The sequence below is a fragment of the Balaenoptera borealis genome, assembly GCF_965194805.1.
Source record: "Balaenoptera borealis genome assembly, chromosome: X".
Lineage (NCBI taxonomy): Eukaryota > Metazoa > Chordata > Mammalia > Artiodactyla > Balaenopteridae > Balaenoptera > Balaenoptera borealis.
In genome coordinates, this window is record NC_138881.1 from 76,881,462 (window position 1) to 76,887,465 (window position 6,004).

The following is a 6,004-nucleotide window of genomic DNA, read 5'->3' on the forward strand; positions in this document are numbered from 1 at the left end:
CAGGCAGCACATCGGAGCCAGCTGAAATGTCTGTCTGCAGGTGACATGAGCCAAGAGCCCATACAGGCCACCCTTACATTAGAAATTAAAGGGAACTGAGCATAACTCAGGCGAGAATTTTAGGGCTTCTGCTCCAGCAACTTGGGATCAGACACTGTCCACTTTAGGGAGATGACAACCACTGAGCAAGGGGAAGCCCCACTTCACACACAGCTTCAGCTCTAGCACCTCCATCTTCTGCCTCATGCTCTACTAAAGTGATAGATGCCAGCACATCCAGAGAAAAGACATGCCTTCCATCCATGTTAAATCCAGATCTCTCATGAAAGGCAATGGGCACAAGCAGTCTCTACATAGTCTCCCACATAAGAACACATCTCTAAGACATCATAGGTAACTCTTTCACATAAAGTCATGGAGGCAGAGAAAATTTAGCAAAACAAAAAGACAGAGGAAGTGCTCTCAACCAAAAGAGCAAGAGAAAACCCCTGAAAAATAACCCCTGAAAGACAAATAAACAATTTAGTAGATATAGAACCCAAAACATTGGTAATAAACATCTTAACAGAATTGGGAAAAAGAATAGATGAACAAAACAAAAAATTTAATAAGGAACTAGAATATATAAAAAAGCCCCAAAAAGAAATGAAGAATTCAATGACTACAGTAAATAAAAAAAAAAAAAAAAAAAAAAAAAATTAGAAGGAAGGAACAGCAGACTAAGTGACACAGAAGGATGCAGAAGTGATCTGAAAGATACAATAATGGAAATAATCCAATCAGAACAGCAAAAAGAAATATAAATTAAAAAACAATAAAAACTGTTTAAGAGATATTTGAGATGACATTAAGTCTACCAACATTCACACTATACGGGCCCAAGAAGGAGAAGAAAGAAAAAGAGGGATTGAAAATATACTTGAGGAAATTATGGCCGAAATGTCCCAGATATCCAAGTACAGGAAGCACAGAGGGTTCCAAACAAGAACCCAAATAGACACACACAAAGACATGCCATAATTAAAATGGTAAAAGATAAAGGTAAAAAGAGAATTTTAAATACAACAAGAGAAAAATAACGAGTCATATATAAGGGAAACCCCATAAGACTATCAACTGATTTCTCTTCAGAAGCTTTGAAGGATGGAAGAGAGTGGCATGATTTATTCAAACTGCTGAAAAGGAAAAAACTGCAACCTAAGATACTCTAACCAGGAAGATTGTCATTTAGAATAGAAGAATAGAAAAGAACTTCTTAGGCAAACAAAAACTAAAAGAGTTTATAAATACTAAACCTACCTTAAAAGAAATGATAGAATCTTCTCTAAGTGGAAAAGAAAAATCTATATGAAAGTAAAAATCCCACTAAGAAAGGACTGAGAATCAACCACTTAAATAAGCCATTACTAAGATTAGAAGACATAAATTTGTAAAAGCCACTATAGTTATAAGAAAAAAAGTTAAGGGATAAATATGAAGCTGTAAAATATGCCATTGAAAACACAAAGTGTGGGGGAGGGGAGTAAAAGTTGTATATCTTTCAGAATGTGTTTCAACTTAAATGACAAGTTTAAAAGAAGTAGATATAGGTCAACATATACAAACCCCATGGTAACCACAAATAAAAAACCTACACTAGATACACAGAAACTAAAACAAAAGGAATTCAAGGATACTACTAAATAAAGTCATCAAACCACAAGGGAAGAAATAAAAAGAAGAAATGTACAGAGAAGAGCTACAAAAACATCCAGAAAACAAATAATAAAGTGGCAATAAGTGCATATGCTCCAATCAAAAGACATAGAGTGGCTGATTGGAAAAAAATAAGATCCATCTATATGCTGCCTACCAGAGACTCACTTCAAAGCTGAAGTGTACACACACAGACTGAAAGTGAGGTGATAGAAAAGATATTTCATGCAAATAGAAATGACAAGAAAGTGGCAGTAGCAATACTAATATTAGGCTAAATAGACTTTAATCAAAGGCTATAACAAAAGACAAAGAAGGGCAATCAAGAATGCTAAAGGGATCAATACAAGAAGAGGATATAACATTCATTAACATATATGCACACAATACAGGAGCACCTAAACATATAAATCCAATACTAACAAACATAAATGGAGAAATCAACAATATAGTAATAGTAAGGGACTTTAACATTGCACTGACATCAATGGACAGATCATCCAGACAGAAATTCAGTAAGGCACCAGTGGTCTTTAATGACACAACAGAACATTTGGATTTAATAGATGTCTACTAGATACTGTGTTCAAAAAGAGCAGAATACAGATTATTTACAAGTGCACATGGAATGTTCTCCAGGATAGGTTTCATGCTAGTACACAAAACAAATATCAACAAATTTAAGAGGATAAAATTGCATCAAGCATTTTTTCTGAGCACAATGGTATGAAAATAGAAATCAATTACAGAAAGAAAAATGGGAAAAGCCCAAATACATAGAAAGTAAACAACACACTACTAATAAAACAATAGGTCAATGAGGAAATCAAAAAGGAAGTCAGAAAATACCTCAACACATGAAAATGGAGACACAACTCTCAAAAATCTATGGGATGCAATCAAAGCAGTTCTAAGAGGGAAATTTATAGCAGTGCAGGCCTTCCTCAAGAAATAAGAAAAATCTCAGGTAAACAACAAAAATGACCACCTAAAGGAATTAGAAAAAGAATAATCAAAACCCAAAGTCAGCAGAAGGAAGGAAATAATAAAGATCAGAGAAGACACAAATAAAATAAAGCACACAAAAAAATAGGAATGAGCAATGAAACCAAAACCTGTTTTATTGAAAAGGTAAACAAAATTGATAAACCTTTAGCCAGTCTCACCAAGAAGAAAAGAGAGAGGACCAAGTAAGCAAAATAAAATAAAATAAAACAAAACAAACAAAATCAAAGGGGAGAAATAACTACCAATAAAAGAGAGATACAAAAACAATCAAAAGAGAATGCTACAGTTGCATGCCCCAAAATTGGACAACCTCAAAGAAATGGAAAAATTTTTAGAAACATACAACCTGCCAAGAATGAATTATGAAGAAATTGAGAATTTGAACAGACCGATCACTAGATGTGAAATCGAATTCGCAATAAAATATCCCAGCAAACAAAAGTCCAGGATCAGACAGATTCACAGGGAATTCTACCAAAGATATAAAGAAGAGCTAATACCTATGCTTCTAAAACTATCCCAAAAACTTAAGTGAATGAATTACTCCCAAATTCATTCTATGAGGTTACCATACTTGATAACTAAAACCAAAAACACTAAAACCAAATAAAATTACAGACCAATATATTTGATGAATATAGGAGCAAAAATCCTCACAAAATATTAGCAAACCCAATCCAATAATAAATAAAAATGATTGTACACCTTGATCAAGTTGTATTTGTTCCAGGGAGTCAAGAATGGTTTAATATTGCCAAATCAATCCATGTGATATGCCACATTAACAAAAGGAAGGTTAAAAATCACATGATCATCTAAATAGATGCAGAAAAAGCATTCAACAAAATTCAACATCCATTCATGATAAAAGCTCTCATCAAAGTAGGAATAGAAAGAACATAACTCAACATAATAAAACACCATTTATGACAACTGTTCTAACATTTGACTCAATGGTGAAAAGCTGAAAGCCTCTCTTCTAAATTCAGGAACAAGGAAGGATACCCACTCTCAACACTTCTATTTAATCTATATAAAAATTCCTAGCCACAGCAATCAGACATTAAAATGAAATAAAAGGCAACAAAATTGGAAGGGAAGAAGTATAAGTATCATTATTTGAAGGTGACATACTACTTTCTATAGAAAACCCTGAAGTCTACACTAAAATCTTTAGAACTAATAAATTAATTCAGTAAAGTTGCAGAATACAAATTTATAAAACATGTTTTTTGATTTTCTATACATTAGTAATGAACTATAAGAAAGTGAAAGTAAAATAGTAATCCTATTTAAAATTGCATCAGAAAGAATTTTAAAACTATGAATAAAATTAACCAAGGTGAAAAACATATAATCTAACAACTATACAACTATTATGAAGGTAATTGAAGATGATACAAAGAAATTAAAAGGTATCTCAAGCTTCTGGAGTAGAAGAATTAATATTGTAAAAATGGCCATACAACCTAATCTATAGATTCAAGGCAATCCCTTTCAAAATACTTGTCATTTTAAACAGAATTACAACAAATAAAACTATAATTTATGTGGAACCACAAAAAACCACAAATAGCCATAGCAATCTTGAGAAAAGGAACAAATTGGAAGTATCACTCTTCCAGTCTTCAAACTGTACTACAAATGTACTGTAATCAAAACAGTATGGTACTGGCACAAAAATGGACACAGAGGTCAGTGGAACAGAATATATTTCCCCAGAAATAAACCAACACACTTAGAGTCTATTAATCTATGAAAAATGGAGGCAAGAATATACAATGGTTAAAAGACAGTCTCTTCAATAAGTGGTGCTAGGAACATGGGAAAGCTACATGTAAAAGAATGAGATTAGAACATTCCCTCACACTATATACAAAAATAAACTCAAAATGTATTAAAGACCTGAATGTAAGACAGGATACTATAAAACTCCTAGAGGAAAATATAGGCAGAACACTCTTTGACATAAATTGCAGCAATATCTTTTTAGATCCATCTCCTAGAGTAATGAAAACAAAACCAAAAATAAACAAATGTGACCCAATTAAACTTAAAAGCTTTTTCACAGCAAAGGAAACCATAAACAAAACAAAAAGACAACATACAGAATGGGAGAAAATATTTGCAAATGATGAGACTCACAAGGGATTAATCTCTAAAATATACAAACAGCTCACACAGCTCAATATCAAAAAAAAAACAAACAAACTGATCAAAAAATGGGCATAAGATATAAGAAGATATTACTCTAAAGAAGACATACAGATGGCCAAGGGGCACATGAAAATATGCTCAACATTGCTAATTATTAGAGAATTGCAAATCAAAACTATAATGAGGTATCATCTCACACCAGTCAGAATGGCCATCATCAAAAAGTCTATAAATAATAAATGCTGAAGAGGGTGTAGAGAAAAGGGAACCCTCCTTTACATTCCCAGTAGGTGGGAATGTAAATTGGTGCAGCCACTATGGAGAACAGTATGGAGGGTCCTTAAAAAACTAAAAATAGAGCTACCATATGATCCAGAAAAACCACTGCTGAGCATATATTGGGGAAAAACATAATTCAAAAAAATACATGCACCCCAGTGTTCATTGTAGCACTCTTTACAATAGCCAAGACATGGAAGCAACCTAAGTGTCCATTGACAGTTGAATAGAGATGATGTGGCATATATATACAGTGGAATACTACTCAGCCATAAAAAAAAGAAATAATGCTATTTGCAGCAACATGGATGGACCTAGAGATTATCATACTAAGTGAAGTAAGCCAGACAGAGAAAGACAAATATCATATGACATTGCTTATATGTGGAATATAAAAAAAGGATATAAATGAACTTATTTACAAAACAGAAATAGACTCACAGACATAGAAAACAAAGTTATGGTTACCAAAGGCGGGGAGGAGAGAGGGATAAATTAGGAGTTTGGGATTAAAGTATACACACTACTATATTTAAAATAGATAAGCAACAAGGGTTTACTGTACTATATAGGGAACTATACTCAATGTCTTTCATTTGCCTATAATGGAAGAGAATGTAAAATATATATATATATATATATAGGTGTGTGATAACTGAATCACTTTGTGTGCACCTGAAACTAACACAACAGCGTAAGTCAACTATATTTTAATAAAAATTTTAAAAAATAATTAAGAAACAAAAGAAACTAATGAATGTAACAAAAAGGAAACAGACTCACAGACAAAGAGAACAAACTAGTAATTACCAGTGGGGAGAGGGAGTTGGGAAGGGGCAAGACAGTTAGATACAAATTATAATGT

General features: G+C 32.8%; 1 protein-coding gene across 1 annotated transcript in view; it reads right to left on the minus strand.

The window, feature by feature from the left end:
- Window positions 1-4,935, minus strand: part of LOC309620697 (tigger transposable element-derived protein 1-like) — a 794,894-nt gene extending 789,959 nt beyond the window's left edge. Inside the window, exon 1 of the mRNA XM_082377568.1 lies at window positions 4,912-4,935. The gene's annotated coding sequence lies outside the window, so the exon portion shown is untranslated. The remainder of the gene's footprint in view (window positions 1-4,911) is intronic.
- Between the last annotated feature and the right edge of the window lie 1,069 nt (window positions 4,936-6,004).